At 40.6% G+C, this 26533-nt stretch overlaps 1 protein-coding gene across 18 annotated transcripts in view; it reads left to right on the top strand.

The window, feature by feature from the left end:
• The first annotated feature begins 1002 nt into the window (after positions 1–1002).
• The window catches only part of LOC309701940 (receptor-type tyrosine-protein phosphatase delta-like), a 409167-nt gene continuing 383636 nt past the window's right edge, over positions 1003–26533 (top strand). For 17 of the 18 annotated variants that reach the window (XM_082526274.1, XM_082526271.1, XM_082526265.1 and 14 more), the window contains exons 1-3: positions 1003–1128; positions 1330–1445; positions 1620–1655. The gene's annotated coding sequence lies outside the window, so the exon portion shown is untranslated. The remainder of the gene's footprint in view (positions 1129–1329; positions 1446–1619; positions 1656–26533) is intronic. The other variant, XM_082526272.1, reaches the window with a different exon arrangement.

Here is a 26533-nt window from a genome sequence, read left to right as displayed (position 1 = left end):
CTTCTGCTTATTCAGTTCAAGACTGTGGGGCTGGAGCCTATCGCAGGTGCCACAGGTGCTGATGTGGGGGGGTACACCCTGGACAGAACACCAGCCTGTTACAAGGGTAAAACACAGACAGAAAACTCTTGTACTCACATTTACAAGTAATTTCTAATCACCATTTAACAGAAAAACTAAATGCATGTCTCTGGTAGGACGCAGGAGCTTCTGGAGAGAACCCACGCAGAGATGGGGCCCTGCCCAGATGATGGACTGTGCCACCATCATGCTCGGGTTATCATCATATAAAAGTAAAATATCGTCCCCCTGAACTGTGCCCAAGGACATAATCACCATAATAAACTTGTCTAATTCAAATAAAGTGTAAAATAAATTGCTCCTGATCTAGTGATGATAGCGTTAGCTTAGATGGAAAGTATTTTTCTAGATCTAGGGAAGTTGTTTGAAACACTGTTGCTGTTTTGAATCTTTCACTTACAAAAACTCTACTTTTGAAAGTTTGGTGCTTTTCCCCACTGTCTTGGTACGTAATGCTGTTAAATTGTTATGTAACGTCAGCATGCTTTAAAAACCAGCAATACATTTTAGAAGTTGCGTCGCCTGTTTGGTAAAGCGTCTCCCTCGCTGACCCGCTTGTGATCTGTGTTGCTAAATGTAGCTCCTGAACTAAAGTGAGGCCCCTGCTTCAGGGTTTATTTGAACAATTTAGAGCTGTCAATGCACAACATGCACAATGATGGGCTCGTAGCTCAGATGGCAGCTTAACATTAACACTGAGATTTTTTTAAACATTTGATAATGAGGGTATACACTTGGCTCCAGCTTTTCACAGTGCTGGGAAACATCCCAGTCTCAGCAGCTCTTCTAGCTGGCCATCAAGCGGCCAGACTGCGTAGTGCAGCTTTGGAGCGTAGCATCCCAGGTCTCCTCTCTCCCCCCTCCCTCCCTCTCTCGCTTTCGCTCCCGCCGTCGTCGGCAGCTGTGTGTGCGTGCGTGCGTGCACGCGCGCGCGTAGAATCCGACAGCACGCCGGGACTGCGTTTCCTAAGGAAAGCTCAGCTCTCAGTTTTGTGCCCATCTTATTGCCGCTCTCATTGTCTTTGTCGGCAGTGATAAAGAGAGCAGGTACCATCTGTCCATTCCGCCAATTTATTGCGAGTTGCCTTTTTTTTTATTGTTTGCTCTCCTTCACAGATGTTAGGTCAACACTTTTTGGGTGGTGGTGGTGTTGGTGTTGGGGAGGGGGGGACTCCTGGTTCTAACGGAATTTGTTGTGGCTTCTTCTTCTTCTTCTTCTTCCTTTTTTCGGTCTCTTCTCTCTTTCAGTTCATTCGGGGGCCTGTTTTTGGAATAAGAAAAAGGCATTGCTGTTTTCTGACTTTGAGTGAAGAAAGAAGGGACTCCTCTGGAATTTCCTAAGGAATTTATTCGGACAGCCCATGGTAAGTGGAGATTTTTGTACACAGAGATATGTACATATACATTTATTTAAAAAAAAAAAAGGCTTCACGTTTGAGAAGACACCCAGCTATCCATTACTAAGTTGGTCTCTTTGAATGAAAAATAACAACACGAAGCGCATCCCTCATTTTTTTATTTTCCTTTTTTATCTACAGTTGCGAGGGCTTTGCATTCTTCCGCCTGGGTATAGAGTAAGTAGTACTTTTTCTTTTCGTATTCTGTCAATTGCAGCCGAGAGCGGCTCGTCATGTTTTCCATGTGTGGAATAAAGTGTCGTTTTTTTCTGTGTCCGCTCCAAGTTCTGTGTCGTGCCGCGATGTGAGTAGGAGCCCGGGGTGTTTTTTTTTTTAAATTTCATTTTTTTGCACATCTTTGCTTTGGAGGGATGTTGTGGAGAATGTGGCGCAAACGCAACGTGCACCGGGCTGCCGCTCGCTGTTACACTCCAGATGGCGGCGAGATATTTAACAGAATTTATATCGTCAACATTTATAACACGTACTGCGCTCACACGGACACACAAAATAGAAATAGAGAGAGAGACAGGGGGAGAGAGCCATCTTTGCCCCGAACGATGCTCTGCCCGCTCCGGAGGATGCGCGGGCACGCATAAACAAGCTGGAAATGTGTGCGTGTGTGTTAAGGGGGGGTTATTCTGTGCCATAGTTGTGGGACGTGTTGAGAAAGTTTGGTGTAATGTTTGCTTCTGCAAACTGAGACGATTTGCTTAGTCTATCTATGAATGCATGCGTGCGTGCGTGTGTGCGCGCGCGTTGATGCGTGCCCAAGAGCTCCTGACTCAGGTGGTGTAGCCGGTGGGTGGGCTGTGACTCACCCAGTTTACCCATTTTGCTGCTGTTATCTGACAGGCTTTGATGCCAGATTTGACTGGTGACTGACAGTGGCTCATGCGCAGTAGTGTGTCAGGACATGCCTGTGTTTTTTGTTTTGTTTTTTTTATTTTTTTATTTCCTCCCTCCATCACTGCCTGATTTGGGCGTTCCATAATTTATGTGATCCCTTTCCTGCGTTAAAGAGTTTTTCTTTTTTTCAGACTACTACTGACAAGTGATTCATATATAGCCAATTACCCGTGATTTGCACTCATACTTTGCAGCCCGAGGGAAAAAAAAGAAAAGTGGAAAGCCTCTAAAAAGCAAGATAATGAAGTGAAAAGTTTGTGGTTCCTCGGTATTTTGTAGCAAAGAGAAGCATTCGCAAATGAGGGCAAGGACAGCCAGTCAGAGAGATGTGTCTTCACTGGCTAGTGTAGAGTGACAGGGGGCTAAGTGAGCATGACCATCAAGGAGAGGTAATAGCATTACGGTCTGCCAGTCATGAGGCAGTGCAAGAGATACTGTTGCATTTCAAAAGGAACTAAATGGGTAAGCAGAGGAAACTGTGACACAGGGTCCACTAAAATGTAACGCATAAAAAAGGCACTAATGTGGCTCAGCAACACAGTTTTTATTCATGCAGATGAGTTTGTCTTAATATTAAGCTGCTTTATTGAAAAAAGACTTTACTCATCCTAGTTTGGAATGTAATTAAGGGTTGCTTATCATTATTCTAATCCCTAATGATCTGTCAGTTTAAATATTTGTGTCTTTCTTTCTTAAACCAGTTCAAATTAGAAGGTAATCACGTATTATCATTAAAAAACATCTCTAGTAGAAGTAATTATATGAAGGTAATAATGTTGCCAAATCTAGAAGGAACATCAGGTGAAGTGCTCACACCCTCTTTAGATGACCAGCAAATTGCAATATGGGAAAAAGTAATGCTGAAAGTCAGTGGTCACGCAGCTCAGGTGTCCCTGTGAGTAAACACACATTTGAGCATAAAGCGGATTTGAATCATTTGCTGCAAAGCTTTCCACAGATTAGTCCTAGGTAAGATTGCCCCCTCCCTCCCTCCTCCCTCGCCATCATCACTTCATAAACTGGAAACATTCCGCAGCTTTTCCTCCATCTTGCCTTTGAGTGATGCTCCCAGACCCACTCGCCAAGCCCACATCAATCACTGCTGGATGGGATTTAAGCTGTGGCCGGAAATCATAAGCAGGAGAAAGACAGGTGGGCTTGCTCACAGTTGCGTCCTCCACGGTGACCCCCCCACCAGATCAGCATCCAGCGTTGCCAGCTACAGAGCTGCACTTCTGCCACTTCTGCAGATCCTTTTCTCTCATTAATTATGCCCTAACATAGTTTGCTCTAGTGTGACCGTGTTGACAACACACCCACTTTTCCTTTTGCCTGCTTGCACGTCCCTGGAGAGAATCAGGAATAAGCTGTAATTATGGTTTATAAACTTCATCCAGGTGACATAATCAGGGCATGGCTGAGACAGCAAGGGGCTGTCATAACAGCTGCTAATACATGTATAGCTGTTTTTCCTTTCATTCCTCAGACTGTCTAACTGTACTGACACGTGTTTGTCACATGGATGCGCCGCAAACAAGCAAAACTACAGCATTCGTGTAGGTATATATGGATTTTTAAAGAAAACGGGCACACACAGTATCGTGAAAGTGCAAACACTGGCTAGTTCTCTGCAAAAAAAAAGGAAAAAAAAAGTGGGCTCAGTACATCTATGGAAACGTAGTGTCTATATTATCTTCGTGCGCTTGCTGTTAGGAGCACCTTGATTGCGGTCCAAGGCTCGGCAAGCCGAACGCCTGGCTCCCAGGGGCCGTTTTATAATGAGGATGCACTGTCAGATAATTAGATACACCTGGCGCAGGCGTTTTCAGGAAATTTTGATTCATCCCAAAATAAAATGCCTGCGCCTGCCAACATGAAAGCAAGCACAAAAAAAAAAAAAAAATCCCGCTGTCACATTGCCTCTCCTCTCATGGTGGCAATGTTTTATTTATTTATCCGCATCTTAATGCTCTTGGATGAGGCAGGCTTCATTTTGTGCTAGCTGATGCATGGGCTGCCAAAGTTCCACGTCTCTTGCAGAGCGAGCTTCTCACTCATGAGGGTGTCGCTGTCCCTTCATGGACACAGCCTCTCCGAAACTGGATGTTCTAATGCCGTCACATTTAACAACTCCCTTGGCTACTTGGCACAAAATGCATCTCATTGAGATTCACACACGGCCACATGACAATACAAACCCATTCCCCGCGTGGATGTGCGCGAATATGCGCGTCACACAGTCTCAGATGTGGTTTGTCACATGACTGTTAATAAGAACAGGATGATATTTATCCCCCCCTCCCTCCCCGACAGTGTGTGTATTGACCTTTTGCGCTTCCTTGATGATATTTCAATACGTACGTGAAATATTGGAGATTTAGGAATTTGATAGATGCAACTAATCAGTTATTTTATGCACACTCTGGAAGAATTGAATGATGAGTGGAATTCACTTCAGCAAGCCGGCACACTCGCACACATTTATTCGCAGGCCCAATGCACACAAGTACAACCTTAAATGTTTCGTCTCTTCTTAGCTGTTGATTAGAAAACGCTCTGTGAGATGAAACCCTCTCACCTGTGCTGTTTATTTATCAGACACCGGGCTCCAGTCATAAATCAGACACTCATTAAGTTGTTAAACAACTTTTGCCTCGTGCAGGAGATGTCAGTGCTATTAAGTCTGATGTATGTGATACAGTAGGAAGGTGAGCCGTTGCAGATTGCTCATGTTATCCAATTAAGAGCGGTTTATTAATCCTTTTCTTTCTTCACGCTGGTCACATTTTAATTTAAAAGCCCAGCGTTGATATTGAAGTTAATGTTAAACAATAAAAAAATAAATTAAAAAAAGGCATTACAAGTGATCAGGATAGACTGATGTTATATAAGTGGCACAGATGAAATGTACTTTTTTGCCATCTGATAGCTGGGTAACCACATGTCAAGTCTTATCTGAGAGCAATCAATATTTGCCTTCTCCAGGTTAGAGCCCAGTAAGCCTTGATTAATGACTACAAGTTTGCATCATAACACGCCAACAAAAAACACTGAGTCTGAAGTCTACAAGGGAATGTACAGATCTGTTTTCCTGGCAAAATTACGTATTATTGTGAAGATACTGTAAAGTTTCAAAAGATGTCCTTGGCCTGTGCAAGACCTGTTCTTGGTTATACAACATGTTTTTGTGTGTGTGTGTGTGTGTGTGTGTGTGTGTGTGTGTGTGTGTGTGTGTGTGTGTTTTTGCAGTAGCAGCAGCTATCTGATGCATGGTCATGTATCGTAATGTTTTTCCAACTTTGCACCCTGAACCAGACTGTGTAAGAGGAAAAAGGAAGAAAACTGTTGAATGGACAGTGTTGTTAGATGAAATGTGCCGTTAGCTAGCATTAGCCATCATAACCTGCTTATTATACTGCACGTAAACAAGTAAGACTGTAGCAAATCGCTTCGAGTAATAAACTGAGGAAAAAAAATATCATGTTATATTATGGAGACTGTAAAGTTAGCATAAGTGCTCCTAGTGTTAGCTGTCGAAGAAATAAGATATATTTTATAACAGTCTGAAGCATGACAGAGTAATGTAGTCTTTCTTTTTAAAACTCTGGGCACACTGACTGCCAAAGTATATGTCAACACATGCATTATTAAAAGACAAACAGTTCAAATCATTGACTCAGTGTTATCTGAAGAAGTAGCTAATGCATGCTAACAGCTAGCATTAGCCACCATAAGCTGCTTACTGTACTGCAACAAAACAAGTACGATTGTAGCAAATCACTGTTAGTAATAAACTGAGAAAAAGCATATCATGTTAATGATTGACCTAATTAACAACGAGTAAATGAAACAGCATGCTATTTTGCTTTCAAAGGTGAATTTGGTTTTCTCTGTCTGCAAATCATTTTTAGATTAAATTTAGAGCAGTTTAAGTTGAAAGAAAAAAGGTTTATTTAAGCAATAAAACTAGTTTTCAGGATCTGGAAAGGATGAATTTACTCTTGTTTTCTTTCATTTAGTTATTTAGCTGAAATTGCACATTATATTAAAAAGACTGTAAATTTATGATAGGTGCTTTCAGTGTTAGCTGTCCAAGAAATATGATATCTTTTATAACAGTCTGAAGCATGACAGAGTAATGTAATCTTTGGCTACACTGATAGCCAAAGCATACGTCAACACATGCATTACTGACTCAGTGTTATCTGAAGAAGTAGCTAATGTATGCTAACAGCTAGCATTAGCCACCATAAGCTGCTGATTATATAGCAGATGTTTGTAGCAGACAAACATCTGATGGAATTATATTCAGGAAAGGCACAATTAATCAAACTTATTATGGGTTTTTAAATTATTTTTTATTATTTTATTATATTCAGGAAAGGCACAATTAATCAAACTTATTATGGGTTTTTTAAATTATTTTTTGCTAACTGTAGCATTAATTACTCATATATGACAGCCACCACTCTCTGGTAATACATGATTTAAGATGAAGCTTAAATTCAGCACCTCTATTAAAAGATGATGCAAGCTCTATACCGTCATGTGATCTGTCAATAAAGTTGCTTTTAATTTCTTCCACCATTGGTGATGTAAATCTTTGGCTAGTCCACAGTATTCCGTGCAGTACTGAAGGGTGTCATATTTTTGACCTACACAAATGCAATTCTGTAATATGTAAATTTCATGGCATTTCAATGAATTATTCAGGGATGGTTCATGATGCATTAGCAGTGCTAAGTATTCTTTATACAACCATATGATGGCAGTTATGCTATCTGTGAGATGATGTTCCTTGTATTTCTGCTGAGCTTTAATTTGACCATGGCTGTCTTGATCTTGAACCAGCAGAAAACACTGTTTGGTTAGAGCGCTTTTGTTGTAAATTTGCTGTTACCTAATTTCTCTAGCAGTGCTTCTAATCCAAGCTCAATCATGCGTGATTAGAAATTCATCTCAGCCGCCAACGTTGTGGTGGATGTTTTCCTTCCCTGCTCGACTGTCGGCTGTATTGTTGTTGTAGAAGGAAAATCTGGTCTGCATTGTGCTGTTAAAATTGAAAAAACAAACAGAAAAAAATATTAAATAGAAAAGCATTGCCTTCTTGCTCCCCTGACATGGCAGGAAGTGACAAAACTGATGGATACCGACCAAAGACAAAGGCAAGAGGAAAATGCTATAGATGTGCTGCCTTGAGTCACAATCCCTGTTGAAGTAGGGTGAATGCGAGGATTCCTGAATGTCATGCAAAGAAATGCAAAAGCAATTGGAACTGCAGGCTTGTTTTTGTTTAATTGTCGGGAAAAAATCAATATATTATAGTAATGAAATATGAATGATTGGAATAATTCTACAAAGCTACTATTTTCTGCAAAGCTGCTGCACTGGAGTTGGCTGAATGGGCATTCATGATATCATCGCCTTTACCGCTAGTTATTTCGGCACGATAGCGTCTAGCTGCGATAACGACTTGGTGTGATTTCAGAAGCGTAAACGCCAGTGTAATCTTACAGCCTGACCTTTATGTAAGCCACGTGTACAGCGCCAAGGTGTTATTTTACCTCCATACATGTGATTGCTTTGGCATACCTCAGCCATCTGGCATCTTGTGAGAGTTTAGAGGGCACTGGTATGTTGAATATTGGCCTTATAGTCTACTGGGATATGGAGGCAAAGAAGAAAACAGAAAGGAATAATGCAGGCAAGCTGGAGCCAGGGTACTCTGCACAGTTCGATGCTGCTGCCTCTACCTGACATGAACAAGAGAAATCAATTAGACCTACTCGGTTGCTATCCAAGGGACTTCCACCATGGGAAAGGGTAGAGTGAATCAAAGCATTTGGAAAAAACAAAAAGAAAGTAGCAGAAGTGGAAAGTGAACTCGAGTGGCAGCTTGTGGGCTTCTTTGTCAGATCATCCGCCTCTGACCTAAAGATAAGATTCATTTTCTCTGTGTACATCCCAGACTTGATTATGATTCCAGACACTTTCCAATCTCTCTTTCTCTTTTTTTCCAACACCGATGCCAACTTTTTTTTTCTCTTACTGTCCTTTCAGGTCAGTAATGAGAAAAAAGAAAGGCTGACAAAAATGCACCTTATAAAGGATACTTTGATGAAGCCTTAGCTGCAAATAGAAGAAATCTCAGTTGTCCCAGCAGCCTCAGATTCACACTATTAGATTTTTATATTCATACCTTGAACCCATTCCGGTAGTCACTTGGAGGTCACTGTGAACAATATTTCTTCTGCACACCGTGATGGGCTCCACATTATTGTTTTGCTGAAGAGAGGAAACAAGTTAAACTTTTTAAGGGTTTAGTTTTAGAAAAGTTTTTATTTGGTTTTTATAGGGGGGGGGGAAACTGTCTCAGGTGCCTTAAGATAAAAAAAAAAAATCTTCATATTGGATATGAAATAGTCCAACCACTGTGGTAGGATCAGTGAGGCTTGTATCCACAGCATATAATTTATTAATAGTATTTTACAGCCAGCTAAAGAACAGCCCGAGTGTAATGTAAGAATATGCAGAGCCACGGCAAATATAGAGATCCCGTAAAGTCCACTTCCCAAATTTGACTAAATAGATATTTCAACTCTATACGTGAATTTCCCAAAAAATCCTAGAGAAAATTCTTGAATAGCTGCCGGAGATGAGGCAATCACATGAGGCAGCTCGTGCTTTATGCATATTTTATTGAATGAAGCTGAGCTCTGTTCTGTAAATACAGAGGTTGAGAGTGCACAGCATGGATTTCATAGACCCCAGCGGCCATATTGTCTTTGATCAGACTGAAAAAGGACATGTTTTGATCAAGCTCTACCTTGGACATTTAAATCAAACCCCTGACAGAGTCAGCAGCTCCGTGGCTGCAGAGTGTAATCTCCACACGTAGGAGAATGTGGACATCCCTGGAAGTGTGTTCGAGCCTATTATATTGTACCTTTTGAAATCTTTTTCTCCCCCTTTCCCCTTGATGAATATCTGCCACTTGGTGATAGTGGAGAGGAAATTCAATTTGACAAAGAAGACCTGTCTCATGGAGTCTTTTAAGCGATTATGATCGCGCAAAGTCAGCAATGTAACAGACCTGGAAGGATTAATGAACAAGATTTTTTTTGCCCCCTGTGTAGCGATTTGAAGTTGAGGGAAAAACGATGACCACGTCCTCAATAAATGAGTGACATTTCAGCTTTAAAAGTTGTACTCTGTCTGTAATCCTGTGTGTACAGTTAGCTCAGTCCCCCCTGACAGAGCACACATGTAAACACAGCACCCCAACCTCGCACTCAGTCCTGCTGTAGGTTTGGCTGTGGGTGCTCGGCAGATCCCTCGGCATCATGAGAGAATAACAATGAGGGTTTTGGGAGGGATCAGTTCCCCAGCAAAGAGCCATACTGGGTAGGGTTTATGTAAGACCCTGGCTTCCTGAGCTCTCTGCCAGTTTAAGACGACAAACAAATGGTACCGAGGATACCGACGTTGCCAGAGGGGTGGGTGGGAGGGATTGCATCTCCTCATGCTCTCCCCACTGCTTCATCCCCCCCTTCACACAAACACCCTCCCTCTGTTCATACCCGCGCCTGGTTATGTGTTGTGGCTTGTGATACTGGGTCTCATGTGTATCCGTGCAAGTCGAGTGTGCTTTCACGCCATTTGTTGGCTTTGCAACGCTGTAGCCCACTTTGAAGCCACTGCCTTTCCTCGTCATCCTCTTCACTCTTTGTTTTCCTCTTCATATGTTCCAGTGAAAGAAGGCTGGGATCTGTCGAAACCTATCCTTTCTTCTGTCCAGCTTGTCAGCTGTTTTTCCCCCCCAAAAATATCTTTATTTATTTATTTATTAACGGGTTTTTTAGGGTAAGCTGCCGCAAAGGTTCCCTCAGCCTCGACACCAGAGTGGTTCTAAAAACGTCCGAAAAAGACGGACGCTAAAGCGTTGTCCTTTTTGGATAATCTAATTTCGCTTTTTTTCCCATCAGTGTTTTCTGTTTCCACTCGATGCAGCGTTTCTAACGATGTGATTCCCATCATAGCCTGACTGCAGCTTGCCGAGGAATTAAATTATCTTTCATTAATTATTAAAGCATTATAAATAGAGCTAGATGTGCTTAACCCAGTTTAAGTATCTTTATAAATAGCTATTTCTGTAGTTATTTCTACAGAAATCAAGCCTGGGATAAAAGAAAAAGTGAAAACAAACACCACATTCACAATCTGTGCTGAGAGACAAACTTACCTAATCGTGATTAAAGGTGGTGAGGCTTCTTGATTTTTAACCTGGATGCCCAAAGGTGCCAATCCAACTCAGGCAAAGACTCATTGTAACAGGGATGGCAACACTGCATCCAGCTACAGATAAGACAAAAGCCTACCATCCCTTGACGTCAGGTGTATTTTTAGTAAAAGCATGTGTGCCGTCTAGATTTCACAACAGAAGGCATCACAACAGAAGTCCGCTATTTCAGTCGGATGCATCTGGACTGAAAAATGCGGATGATGCGTTAAGCAAATATCTTTTCCTGGTTAAAAGTTACAGTACTGAACATCAGCTTTAAAGACAAACTGGAAGATTAAGTCAAGTCAAGTCAATACATGCGGATGAAAGTTGATTTGGGAAATATCCCAAAGACACAAAGCGATGCCAGAACTGACACAAAGAAAAGGGCAGCTTCTCAATCATTTCGGTCCCTGGATGCTACGAGGAAGACATATTGCACGCAGTGTCTTCTGACATGCAGCAGTCCAGAACAAGGCCTCCCTTTTATTCCTGCGTAGCACAGAAATACACCATAGATAACATTAGGATCCATTGAGTTGGGAGTAAGGGAAAATCGATGCAAGGTGAAAATTAAATTTGGCCCAAAGAGCCTTTAGGCAGAGTGCAATTTGAAAACACATCTTTTATTTTCCCCCGGGTGTCTGATTGAGGCTGGCAGGAGATGGACAGTGGATTTAACGGTCATAGAAAAGAAAAAAAAGCAGCGGCATGTTGCAAGCAAAAAAGGGAAACACCCTCCTCTCACTTCTAATGTGCCTCCCCTTTGATTGTCTAATTCGGTTAGGGCCGTGCGTCCCTTATCGGATCATATCAAAGGTCAGAGGCGTCCTGTAGACAAATCAATCTCCCCGTCTGAGGAGGTGCAGAGGAAGCATGGATTGAGAGAGAGAGCTGATCCATCTAGTGGGTAGAAGGAAGGTGGGTGAGGAGAAAGAGAAGTGGGGGCAAAGAAAAATTGTGGCATCTGCTGCTCGGAGAGAAGTGGGCGGGGAAGGTGAGATTGAACTGTTGACTTGGGGAATGCAATATGCTCTGAGAGAGGGGAAGAAAAAAAGAGAGAGTTGACATTATAGCTCACGAGATAAGTGCAATTATTTGAGAAGCTCTGGCACATTATAAGCTACCGGACTAGCACACAGATGAGCCGTTAGTGCGTTCCGAGTTGGTCGGACTGTTCCAAAAACAACATGAGTAGTTTAAAAAAAGAAAGAAAAACAGCTTTGTGGTGGCCACCACTGCCTAGCGGTGTTATTGCTGTGTTCTAATAGGTGTAATAGGGCTGTTCGATATAACGATATATATCGGATGACGATATATAAAAACGTCTATTGTTTCATTTTACGCTATCGTTTGTTTCGTGGTGTCGCAAAATAAACTGTTTACGGCAATATTTCTTCACCGTTCTGATGGTCACTGTAGTGGCTGCATTAATTTTTTAAAGTTCTCTCTTTCTCTTATATTTTATATAACCACACTACGGACGGACAAGCGCCTGTTTTTATGTGTTGTGGTTAGCAACAACGACACCATCGCGTGTCCGCTTGTTTATGTTCCACATAAACCTTTCACAATAAAGCTCAAGATCCTGTTGAGACTTTTCAAAATAAACTGAATCACGTGAAAGAGCAGATTATTTACGGATGAGAATTAAAAAAGAACCGTCAGGTGCTAAAAAATAGACCTTAGACTCAAACTCCAGCTACATGACGCGCAGCTGGAAACACTTCCCGCAAGTCGAGCTGCCCGAGATTCACATAATTTACAGAAAATGTTACATTTTTATGATTTATATCGTTAGAATTCTTATATCGGGATATGAGATTTTGGTCATATCGCACAGCCCTAAGGTGTAAAGATAATCCAGTGGTTGCACTTTGCTTAACGCTTGGCTTCCCTCATATAATTTGGCTTCCCTCGTACAGTTGGAGTTTGTTTACAGCGCTTCAGTTTCGTGCATTAAGCTGTTTTGATAGCATCTTGTGTGCAAGGTCACAACTAATGCTGATCAAACGTGCAGTGCTGTCATTATTTTTTGCAATGAACGCGTCTTTATTGAGCTCTGTATACAATTTTAAATCTATTACACTTTTGGCTATATTTTGTGAAGAAAAAGGTTGTTTTCGCCGCTCTTGTTAAACCGCTGTTTATCATTCTTTTCATTCCTGAACAACCCTGAATATTTTTAACCAGTACGCCAGGCCTCTCAGAATGCCCATTAACAAATAGTCATAATTAAACCAACGATGCATAAAACAGTCCGGTGGTGAGCAGCAGTCTTGGGCAAAGTTTATAGGTAAATATAAATCATCCACGGTTTAATGCCAACTGCATGTTTAACTTGGTCCCGTTGAGTGCCTAATTAGTTCAATTACTTTCAACCCTGCATGGAGTAGCGCATGCAGAATGCACCCAGGTTGCCCTCTGATCTTTTTACATTAAATGGCAAGCGTGTATTTCCTCCTGTAAGATTAAAACTCGCTGTGTAATAACTCACCGGAGCCTCCCCTCCAGACACTGCTGCAGTGGTTTCAGCGTGAGATAATGTTTGCTCAAGCAACTCTCAATGAGATTCAGCGCTCTGGTGACACCATTACTCTAAGCTCATTGCCTAGTCAGGTTGGGTGGGTCTACCCTGCCTCCGAAAGTCAAAGCACAAAGGCGCCAGAAGAGAGAGCACCTCTCGAGACAGATTACATGTCTGCGGACAAGCGAATAGGCTTGCACTTCACCTCTGCCTCAGATGAGCCGGTTATTATCTTTTCGTGGTTTTTTTTTTTGTGTGCTCTCGCCGGTCATGTAATGCATCCAGGACAAGATGCTCGCCTGGCAGCCTGAGCAGGTGGACGACAAGGCAGCTTACATATTTTCGCTAATAGCAGGCAGTCAGGGAAACGTATCTGAAATGAAGATGATGGCACAAGCCTGCAGAGGAAGTCAAAGCAGCCTAGGCCTGAGCCAAAGTGTTTTAAATGGATTACACCAGTGTGTCATTGTGATTACACGCTCCTTGCAGGGACCGCGACAAGATGAATTGTATTTTATGGCTTTACAGCAGATCTTTTTTCTTTCTTTTCTCCTCCAACTTGAATGCGTGTTTTCCACTACTACGTAGTGTGGTCTGAATGTGGGATTGTTTTTGCCTTTGAACTACCTGACAAACAGTTCATCATCTTTTTTTTCCTTGTGGGGACTTTTTCAGTGTATCTTAGTGCTGAACCACTGAGTGGGAATACATAGATACACACACACACACACTCGAGTGAGGCTGAAGCACTAGAACTTGCCCTCATTTTGCATTTGATGCAAAACATACTGTGACCCTCAGAGAGCCTCCAAAAACACTGCATGCTACATACTAATGCACATGGCAGTTTTTTCTCTCTGCCTTTACTGTGGGCCCAATCATTTTTTACTCCCTGCTTAACCTGTCCCTGTCAGACATCGAGAAATTAAAACATCACCCATCAAGCGTCATGTTGTTTACACGCCCGTGCATTTACAAGAACAATTCGACTCAAATACACTACCCACCACGTATCGAACAAATCAATGTTAAAATGTAACAGCAGTGCTCCCTCCAATGCTAACTTCATTACTGCAGAAAATCATCAGATATGGCTAAGTGTGCGAGCAAGCAGAGAGGATTATGAAACCTCCGGAGTCAGGGAGAGCGGGTGTGTATGCGAGTGTGTGTTTGTGAGAGAGAGGTTAGGCCTCAAAGGAGTCCATTAAGTAGAGAAAGGGCAGAGGGTTAAACACCAGAGAACACCACATGACCCACAGGAACATATGTTCAAATACACACTCGCACACAAACAATTTACTTTTGGAAGCATGATACTTATCAGTACTACAGTATGAGGCTACCCACCTAAACCAGAAACTGGGAATTGCTTTGAATACCTCGTCTCAACTCTCTCTTGTTCTGTGATGCACACACGGAACAGTAGACCTGTTTAGCTACACTGTTTTCAGTTGGTGTGATGTGGGGGTGTAGTACATCTGGCAGTTTTGCTAGTGGACATAACCGACTGTACGAGCCTGTGTAAAAACTGAGACCATAGTTATTGCACGAACACTCATAGCATAGTTGCTATAAAGTCCATACATGGAATTAGATATTGTATTTACCTTTATTTACCTTTTTTTGTGATTGTGTTTGTTTTTAAAATGATATGAAGCTTTATACTGTAGTAACAATGTAGCATTTTGCAACCCTGTTTAACCTCCTAAGACCCGAACTCTTCCACGGCATGCATTTTTAATTTCTCTTTGATATTTGGGCATATTGGGGCCCGAATCGTGGCTCAAGAGTTGGGAGTTCGCCTTGTAATCGGAAGGTTGCCGGTTCGAGCCCAGTCTCGGTCGTTCTTCACCCGTTGCCTACTGGTGGTGGTCAGAGGGCCTGGTGGCGCCAGTGTCCGGCAGCCTCGCCTCTGTCAGTGCGCCCCAGGGTGGCTGTGGCTACAATGTAGCTTGGCATCGTGAATGGGTGGATGACTGAATGTGTAAAGCGCTTTGGGGTCCTTAGGGACTAGTAAAGCGCTATACAAATACAGGCCATTTACCATTTATTGTTCAAAGATAAGCTAGCTGCCCAGTAGCATACTAGTATTGTAAAAATCAAATACAAATCAAGACAGTTATTAATAATAAGCATTATTATTATTATTGGCTATTTTACTTACCTGATAAACAGTGCTGTTGATTCCATATGGTAAAGATTATGCTATTGGTAGCAAGCAGTTGTCTTAGCTTAGAATGAAGACCGGCACTAGAAGGAAACAGCTAGCCTAGCTCTTGCGTGCTATAGCCTAACAAATTACATTTTGTTTCATCAGGTCATTTTGGTTTGATACAGCGATTTCAGACAAGCAGGAGAAATTTTAATCTCAGTTAAGCTTTGGGTTTATTGTTCAAAGATAAGCCCAGTAGCATAGTAGTATTGTAAGACTCAAATAAAAATCAAGACAGTTTTTAAATCTTTCAGTTGAATAAAAACATAAATCTAAATGTTACAAAGAAGTTGAATGTTAATTTTAGATATCTATTAACTAATAAATTCCTTATATTTCTTGTTTTTCTGCTATTTTGGCTAAGTTTGCATCACAGTAACCTACTTGGGACATGAATTCTCATGAAAACATGTAAGCTATTATTTGAAATACATGGAATGCCGTGTGAACTTTATAGTTTGTATATTTAAAACATGGTAACAAGTCTTCTTTTACTGCAAAATGTGAGTTTATGCTGTTAAAGAAGCTAGGTCAACCAATGAAGACGCAATTAAACAGGCCATTGTGGAGACAATGTTAAAATCTGGCTAATGATATAACAGGTTGCTATCACAAACTCTGTTAAGTGTTTCACTTGGTCAGTTTTTAAACTGTTTGTCACAGAGCTCGACCTTGTCTGCCCTTAGAATTAAAAAAGTCTTTAATGTCTTTTTTCATGTGCCTTTAGGACTAACCTGGGTTAAACTTGTTCTTCGAGCTAATCATAACACCAGTGCCTGGGAATTTTGGGAGTCTTAACAATGGCCACTGTGTGAGCCTATTGAAAACCATACAAATTAGTCTCTGTACTGTTGGCCAGTGGGACAATGTATTCTGCTAGCTTTATCACATCTTGCCCTGTCCTGCTATTAATCTTGTAGAATGTATGGGATGAATTAATGCTCTGAGGGATTTGTGAGGCCATGGATATGGATTACACTGTCTAACAGTATATTTGAATTGGTCTCTAAATGTAATTCCACTGGACTAAGATAAAATTCAGCCGATAAGAGCCAGCTGTAACAAACCGCACTGCTGTTGGCCCTGTCACTCTGTTGCGAATGGCAAAATGAAGCCTTGCTCTCATAATTTATCTACAAGAGCTCTGAAACTTATTAAGTAGAGTAGTGCAGTTGGTGGCAACTGGCTTGGAAGTCGTTTTGTTTTGCTTACTATTCCTGCCTCTTGCCTTTTATTTACTTTTTGCTCCTCCACACACAACTATTTACTTCGGTACATACAGTGCTGTGCACCAGTCTCATAGTTCTCCAGGCTTCTCGAAGGACATTCAGAGCTCTTCTTTGAATGTTGACTGCATTTTGTTCTATTCTCTGTCAATGTGATCCCACTCTGCTCCAGTAATGTTGAGCTTCGGGCTCTGGGGAGGCCAATCCATGACCGATGGCGCTCCATCGTGTGTTTTTCTATCCAGGTTTACTTTTACTGCATTGGCAGTGTGTTTGGGATCATTGCCATTCTGAAAAATGAAGCTGCTGACAATCAGAGATTTTCCATATGCTGTTGCATGATGGATCCAAATCTTACTTACTTTTCTGCATCAATAATTCCATCAATCTCAACAACATCCCCAACACCACAGGCTGATATGTATCTGAAAGCCACCTCAGAGACATTTTTTACAGAAGGCTGCATACGCTGTTGTACCTCCCTCCTTACCTGAAATTTGGACTCATCACTTCATAAAGCCTCTGATTGTCAGTCCAGGTGTCGTGTGTAATTTTCATTACCTCAGCATTTTCTCCCCGTTTCTCTTCCTTAAGAATGGCTTATGACAGCCATTCTTGACAGCCACCCTTCCACTGAGACCATTTCTGATGACACTTCGGTGACTAGTACTTGGTTGACACAATGCACAACATGCTGAGAAATTCAACCTAGTGGTGGAAAAACACTATTTTATATCAAAATTTCAGTTATAAACAAAAACTGCCAGTAAGTTGTTCATTATATTTAGTCACAGTGGTTAGATGCATTTTTTTGTGCTTGAATGAGTCATAGGATAGTGTTAAGTGGCTTAACAAACAAAGAAAAAAACTGCCTGAAAATGGTCTGGTATAAGGACTTAAAATGATTGTAGAAATGGACAATCTTTAAAGACAAACTTTGAAAGCTGAAAAACTATTGCACTGCTTGATTTTTTTTTCACGGTTTAGCTGGACACAGTAAAACCGATGATATTTTAATAGGAGAGAATGATGATCCAAATAAAAAGGGTCAAACGTCAGACTCTACTCTGGTATCATAGCACTTCACAAAACTGGCAACAATTAAATTTACTGAATTGGTGATAGACATCTTCGTGGTTCCCTGCTATTGAATTCCTTTAAAGTCTTTTCTGCCTAATATTATATAATATTATATGTCTGGACAGGTATCGATGAAATCTCGTTAATTTACTGAACATAAATACGTCGGCTTTCCAAACTATTTTACCCATAAACTGTCGACGAACACTTTTGGCTGTTTGTTCTGTCTGGCTGAAGCAATAGGAAGCCATGAAGAATATAAGCTCCAAAGGAACTTTTCCCTCCACCGATCACACAGACTTCCCACAGGGATGTCTAGACTTTAGCTACTTTCCTTCCTCCCCCTCACTTTTTCTATTGAATTACATCAGATTATTGTATCATGACATAATTTCTCACGATGCTTCCTTCACTATAAAATCATCACTGCGGTCTATTTAATGCTGACCTACTGTGAATTATTTCTTTTTTACTTGCTGTAATTGAAAATAATGCTCTTAAATGACGCTTTAAGGCTCGCACATTTTCTCCCACACACACTGCAAACATTTCCTCCTGCTTTTTTTGTATCCGTCACATCGGGAGACATCAATGTGTCATGTGCATTCCAGGCATCAGCACACAGCAGAGGCAATTTTAAAACAGTAACACACTGGAAAATCTACACTCTCGGCGGTGCCTTGCAAACGACACAAGTGTGCAAAAATATGGTTTCATTCTTTGTTTTTTCTTGGAGAGGTTATTCCTGTTTACTTCTTTAACCCGCTGAGGCACACTGAGGACAAATGTTTGTAGCTTCTTGTGGTTTTTGGCAGGCCAGCGTGCGCTAACAGCAATTACGAGTTTCAAGCCAGGGAAGATGAGAAAATAAATTAGCATGCAGCTCCAGGCTGTGCCACAATCATGGTGCATCTCAGCTGAGAAACACTAGCGTTCACATTTACACTTGCATATTAATTAAGTGCAGTAATGATTCACCAGAAACACTTTCCCTACCCTCGTGCTCCACCTCTGCTCTGTCTTAAGCAAGGTGTTTTCTCAAACACTTGACAAACGGGCAGTGTCGTGAAAGGGAGGAAGGAAGGCAGGGAAGAAAGATCCAACATTAAGCCGGCTACCTGCCCCACTGAGCCAATGAATTTTTCATAAACTGTCCCCAGAGGTTCATAAACACCGAAAGTGAGAGCAAGAAAAACTGCGTTAGCAGGAGACAGGAGGAGTGGGCGGGGGGTCCCATTTTGAGGTCTTGAGATGTTTTTTTGCGTCGAGCGTGGAGAGAGTTATGCTGTAGCTGAACTTACAGGGAGGTGGCAGCACTCGCAGCTGTCAACAAGACTTCGCCACTCAGTGTTTTTCTGTGCTCAGAGCTGACCCTGCCATCCATTTGGCCCCACTTTATGATTACCATAAATGCCTGGATTGCCTGCATAAAAATGTGGAGTGGAGACGAGGGCCTCTGCTTCCATTAGTGGCCTCTTTTTACTGGAAGGGCCAAGTGTGTCCCTTGGGTAAGGCCAAAACTCTCACTGTCCTCTACAGTCTGTCAAATAGACTCAATCAAGGACTGGGCTAAGTGGATAGCTACGCTGATGGTGATGTTCATAAAGTGATTATTCATAGAGAATACATTGAGTGTGTGTTTAAGAGATAACAGGGGGCAGGAGTGTTTCCACAAAAAGGAGATCATCCTTTAAAAAAATAATACAGCTCAATCAGCGACGGTCGTTTTTGTTTTGCTAAATTTTCCATCCAATCATAATTTAGAGATGCAGGATGCTGTTATTAAAAGGATGTCTTAATTAGATGCACTTATACAAACAAACAAGCAAGCAAGCAAGCAAACCCACTTGAATGCATTACTGTGTGCTATACTGTTGCAGACACTGTTGGTCTTTGGCTTTTACCATACGCCCTGAGATGATTAGAGTAATACGTTAAATTGACATGACTTTGGTTGTATTTGCCTTAATAATATATTTAAATCAATAATAAAATAAAAACAGAAAAAAATTGAAGCATTTTTGTTAATTATAGGAACTGAGGAGTGCAGTTAGATAAAATGAACGTGATCACTGTCCATCCGCATAGACGTTTTGGGTCATTTAGTTATTCGTGAGTATAGCTTCACTAGCAGATTATTAAAGTTTCCAGGTGCTACATCGCTGTATAAAGTGTTACTAAGGAAGCACATATAATGACATTGCCTTGTCTTGTTCAGGGATTTAAATTTCAAATTGCTCTTTTCCCGCTGATTTAGCAGCAGCAACTTTTCTAAACAGCTCTCGGTAAGGAAGAACTAAACAGGAATCCCAGCAATAATTCAAAGGTTGCACTGCATACAAATTCACAACCAACTAAAAATACATGCAAAGAAGCTGCACAGCAACTGTTGTGATTAGCATCGACTGTGCAGAGAAGCGCATTCGCTTTTTCCTAAAGTGGAGAGATTAAAATGTGAAAGCAACTCTCCGAGGAAGCCATAGGAGAGCGGGACAATAATATATGCAGAGGGAGGGAAAAAAATCTATTATGAGCATGATGACGAGAGATCAATGTTGCCTCTTATTCCCAGTGACAGACTGAAGCTAATATACTAATTAGCATTAATGCCACCGTGGTATAAATTGAGCAGGCTTTATTTTTAATAGTCCTGATACTGTCTGTATTAGGCAAAGAGTGAAAGTCTATAAGTGTAATCTGCCCTTAGGCATCTGTGGACAACAGCGGAGTGAAACTGGAATACCTACTGCTACCGTGTCTGGAGTCAATAGCCTTTTTAACCCAAATAGCCTAAGCTAATATTTACCGCATAGTGAATCAATAAAAAAAAGAAAAGAAATTCCAACAAACCCTGAGCCATTTTTTAATTTTAAGGACAGATGAGCCTCTTCACATAGCTTGGTCTCAATGGAGCTATTGCTGTAGACAAGGGCAAGGGGTAGTTGGATCCACGTTGCTTTATCAAGAAAAAAAGGCCAAACATATTTAACTATGCCAATTATGATAGAAGCCGACCAATTTAGTATTTTTAAGATTTGTTTAAGATTTAAGTCCAAAAATTTGATAATCTGACATATCAGTTGATATTTTTTCTTTCAAAAATATACACTTATTTCACTGATATTTATCATGTAGTTGTTGTTTATTTACTTGTTTAAGCTTGGCCTCACTCTGCTCAGTTAGCTCGTTCTTGTGTTTGTGAAGTTGTTGCCAACGTGGAGGTTGCATTGTGCCCTCTAGTGGGCAAATTGTGCAACGTCAACACTCATAAAATAGATGTAGGGTGTTTCTCCTATCCCGTCTTTGTTTTTTTAAAACAACAAAACAAGATTTATTTACCAATATAAAATACAGAAACCCGTAGATCAGCGAATAGCAAATAATTAATATCGGCCAACAATATAAACAGCTGAGAAACTGGTTGGGCTCTAAATTCTGATATGCTAGCACTCAAGGTCTAAATCGTTAAACAGACAAGTTAGCTTACGAGTTTTTAGATGTGATTCTTTTGTTGGTAGTTGATATTTTGCAAGGTTTATGCCTTTCAGTGTTTAGACCCTGCATTTAAGCAAAACATATCTAATCTTTCGCAGTGTCAAAAAGTTTGCAACCTAATTTTGAGTCCAGAGTCGCAAAAATATTTTTCACAATATTTTTTTTCCTGATAAAATAAAGGCTGTGACTGCAGCTTTGAAAAAAAAGAAACGAGATTCTGTTTAAATCCAGCTCGGTTCACATTTTTTTTCTACATCTCTTTACAACATAGTCTGACAATAACCATAGGTTCTTTTGTGCGAGCAGAAAAACAAAGCAGTTAACTTACCATGGGGTTTATTTCTGGGACTTTTAGAACAGTCCAGGTAATGCATTTATTATTATTACAGCTGTATAGCAATTACGTAGCTTACTCAGAGCTCCATAGCTGCAAACTGTACAGAGTAAGAAATATGTTTGATTTGAAGCCCTTGTGAATATTGATAACCAATATCACTTGACTTTTGTTTAGTGTCATTTAATGCCCTCGCCAGACTTTATAAATAAATAATATCTACAACACATCAGTTCTTTCAAAGGCTTATGTGCAGAATGCTATAATCAAGACTATTTGGACTATATCACATACACTCGCATAACCAGCAGTTGTTTACTGTTAAATTATCAATCGTGTAAAAAAAAGGAAGAAGAAGAAAAGAACAAGATTGGTCCAGGGAGTGTTGGAGGGGAAAAACAGCTGGGAGGAGAAACAGCTAAGCTGCTGAGGTTGGGAAGTTTTTCCACAGCTGCTGCTGGCTAACAGCAGCAACAAAGCCAAAAGCTGGGATTAAAAAAAGTTGGTGGCTTATGGAGCTGACTTCTATTAAGTGAATGCAATTTCTTACATTTCTGAGACACGCGTTTGTAATCTAACCGATTGGTCGCCAGTGTGGCGCAACACGAGCCACTGAATTTATTCCATGTGCTCCTCTTGTTTATACTTTAAAGTCTCAATTTGAGATTTTATAAACATATATTAATTGAATAGATAGACAAGATAATACGTCTTAAGGAAGAGATAAAAGATAAAGGGTAAGAGCCAAGGTTTAAGCTAAATTAGAAGTGTAAATAATTAGCGTGATTATTTGAAACACAGCAGGAAATATATTTAAAATGAGGTGGATGATGTGGGGTGGATGGTATTCTTTACTTGTGTTTTATTATAGGGTTTTATCTTCATATATATATATATATATTGTCGGTGTATTTAACTGAGTAAACTGTGTAAATAGCTTAAGGCCTCATGGCTCAAACATATTCCTATTGTAGTAAATGAAGGTAATCGCATATATTACAAAAAGATTTTTGGTGTGTATATCACGTAAAGTTTGAGAAACTCCTGAACAGAGGGAGCGCGAGTGACCGCACAGACCTGTAACCCTACAGCTCTGTGTTTAGCCGACCCGAGACAAATAGTCTATAGTCACACCATCTGACAGAGAAAAAGCATGTCACTAGATTCCACTGCTGCTTCAGTTACACTGGACCTGCTTGCAGATCAATACTAACCCTGCCAATGACAATGTCTGTGTTAATGCCTCAGGCCACCGCTGCTGCATCCAGCCTCACAAAGCCATTTTGGCAATCCCTCCCTCTAATTACACGTGCATTCTTTGTCTTCTCACTGTCCATTTTCTGCAACAAGCTTATAGCACGGGCTAAAACCCCTTCATTTCCCAATTTCACTCACCGCCACAGATTGATTAAATATTCATTCAGTTATACTAAGAATGCCAAATTTCAGATTTAAGTGTGACAATTGCTAATGCCGAAATGGTGGGCTGCGTAATTGTGTGCTTCCTGCTGCACAGTAATCATGTGCTCATGTTTGACTAACCGTGGTTGCATCCAAGTCAGCCACCTAGTACCTGGGCTTGCACAGACAGATGTGAAGAGAGCATGCAGGGGGGGTAGGGAATTAAGAAAAAAGGAAGATGGAAGGTGGATGAGCAGCAAAGAAAGCTGAACAAAGAAATAAATATTTTTGTGTGGATATGAATTATTCAGGTGCCTCACAAAAGACAAAACCACATTACTGGTGCTGTTGTGCTCTTGATTCTTTAGTTTTGCTTTTTTATTCTTTGTTATTTATTTTTTTCATTTGAATTGCCAGTTAACTTAATGTTTCATGAACTGGTAATTTTTCATGACCCTCAAATGAGAAATCCCTGTTAATAAACAAACAGAGGCAAGCTATTAACACATAAATTTGTGCACAAAGTGACTGACAGGAACTGTCAACTGAATCTGTGAAAAATAGCTTTAATAGTGTAAGTCTAGTTACTAGCAGCTAGTAGTTTGGGTATTTCAATTTGCACATTGATCAACAGCAGGTTAGCAAGAAGTGTATTGTACCCAACAATTGCTGTGTGACAAATGTTTGCACACATGCACTCAGATACTGAATATTTTCACTTTTTAAGTTTTATTAAATCATATTATTCATGCTCTCTTCTTGACCTGCAGTTCATAGGTTTTGTCACAATCAAACACAGCAGGCATCACAGAAAAGAAACAGTCCTCAGTACAGTGGTCTTTGTAATTAAATTAGTTAAGAATTAAACCATAAAAGTGGTTATAATCAGGGGTGCACATGTGCGCGCGTTGCAACTTCTTATCCGGTGCGCGTCTTTTATTTTGACAGCGAATGTGCACCCCTGGTCATAATGCAGATTTTAATATGGGCTTAAAGGTTTTTAGGGTAGGGTATAGTTGTTCTGTTTTAAACCAGACTAAACCTGCAAGCTGCAGGAGCTAAACAAAGAAAGCAGACATCTTGCAACCTCTAAATGAGCAAACTGGTGAGATTAAAATGTCATTAACTAGTTGTTGAGGTAGCAGGCCCCTAGCTTACCTAGCGTGATTCTTTTGGATAGTTTGCTTGAATTGAACCCTTTTAGGCAGGTGAATTCAGTTAAAATTAGTTCAACTCGTCAAGATCCAGAGGCACTTTATATTGTAAGGTAAAGACGCTACATTATAAAAGAGAGAACCCCAGTGGGCAGACACTGAGGCAGGACTTGGTGATGGTGAGGAGGAAGAACTCCCTTTTAACAGTATGAACAGAATTGGGCTCAGATGGAAGCGGCCATCAGCTTTGACTGGTTGTTTTAAACCAAGACTGGTGTACATACTGCAGGAAAATATCTGCACAAATCCTTTAAGTGTAAGAACAAAACAAAAAAAAAAACCCATAATGCACTGAACTATTAATACACTGCAGTGTCAGGTGGTGTCTGAGTGGGCTTTATAGTAACAACAGTCAGTGTAGCTTCTTTTATACCATTTAAAATCAATGGATCATTTGCTAATTGGCCAAGAGTGTCCACACCAACTTTATGAAAAGTATCACAGTGGAGCTGAATTTATTATTATTAATTTGATTCATCAGTTAGACCTACTACTGTCTAGACTGTTGCTTTAAAAAAAATCAGCAATGTGAAGATGTCACCTTGAACTTCAGAAAATTGCAATTGGCAAATTCTGCACTTTCTAAAATCATAGAGACCAAATTATTAATCATGACTGGCAGAGAAATAAAAGGTTAAAATAATAATAAAATTACTAGTGTGCAGCCCTGAGGTGCAACATTATTTCTACTGTAAATATGTTCCTGAGAGCCAATTATGTCGTTTTGAGTCTAAGTCATAATTTGAGGAGACGGAAATGTCTGGTCGTCTTAAGAAATGATGTGAAAAGGGTTATAAGTCAGTGAGGACTGTGGACCAGAAAATTGTGCAGCTTTGTAGAGTATGATGCATTGTCACCATCTGCTGAACATATTTGGGTTCAAATGTTTCATTCTGATAGATGTCAGTACATTTACATGTTTAAATTTTAAGGTACGGCTGCAAACCAGCACTGGAATTGGAACTGTTTCTGGCCTTGTTCCCAATTAAAATGGTTTTTGCAGGTGCCACTGCACTTATCACAAGTTTCAAACCTATAGCTGAATAGTGTGTTTTTGGCTCCTGCCTACTACATTCTTGGGCCGGGCGATACAGCCTCTAAATTACCTCATGATATTTAAGTAAAATATAGGATAACAATACTTCTGACAATATTTTAAAAAAAGTATACAGAGCATTTTATTGATGCTTGCAGGCAGCAGCATTTAGAAGCGTAAATGTAGAGTATTTTCCATACTTCTTTTCTAATGAGCTGCTGTCAATGATGACACACTTCTTAATTTTAAGTGTGAATCTACTGAGACAAGGTGCCAGCAGCAACAGCATTACAGTGCAATAGCAGTGACAGCATACATCAAATGTAAGCACAAAAAGTATCCTAGGTAGTGTTCTCCCTGGAAGTTTTTAGTAAAGTATAAAATGACTGCTTAACTTAGTCATGTAGCTGGTCAGGAGCCTGCACAGTATTGTCACATAATAAAACTGCCTGGGATGTTGTATCTTGGTTCTAATTTTTTAACCAGATGCTTAAAGTCCTGCTATTCCTCTCATATGGAGTGCAGCTAGCAAGTGCAACTAGCAAGTGCAGCTAGCAACTGCAGCTAGCATGTGGAGCTAGTGAGTGCTCCAGTGACGCTCATTTGTTTACATTTGGGTTGCAACATCACCAGCTGCTATCCAGGTTGCACTGTGATGTGGTTTTGGCTTAAGTGCAGAAGCAAGCGACGGTTTCCTGGCATATTTGGCAGACTATTGTACTTAATTGGTGTGTTGTTGAAGTAGCTTCCTTTTTAGGTGCTAAATCATCATTGAAGGCAGCTTACACTCACAGACGTGCACACTAGGTCATGTAAACGCATGGCTATAACAATGATATCGCAATAGGATATTTGTCCATCACATAAAACAGATAACAGTATTGTTGCAGGTGATACAGCATACGTAATGGCAAGTAAATGTTTAGCATATTTGCATAAACTATTAGCACAAAGGTCTTTTGTCTTGAGAGCTACGTTAGCTGAGACTGAAATAGCAGACTACTGGAAACAGCTGATTCTTTTCTGTCGCTTGAGAAATTGGGGCAGTGGAGAGTGTAATCATAGAGTGAAACACACACGCACACACACACTGATTTGAATATTGACTATACGAAGTCTCGTTAATTTTAAAGTTGGACTGCTTGTACCTGTGCTTCGGCATTAATGATGATGTTATGGTGGAGCTTTAGACTCCTAAAGATTAAAGCCTTTCTTTGCAGCTCTGCAGATTTTGTGTACCACCTGCTGGCAATCTCTCCGCAAGTTCATTTTTCAGGAGATTCTCATTAAATTTATGAATGCTTGAAGGAAGTCGGATTTTCTATTCTCTCCATCTGTAT

This window comes from Aulonocara stuartgranti, assembly GCF_965226115.1.
Source record: "Aulonocara stuartgranti genome assembly, chromosome: 3".
NCBI lineage: Eukaryota > Metazoa > Chordata > Actinopteri > Cichliformes > Cichlidae > Aulonocara > Aulonocara stuartgranti.
This window is presented reverse-complemented; position numbering and strand designations above follow the sequence as displayed.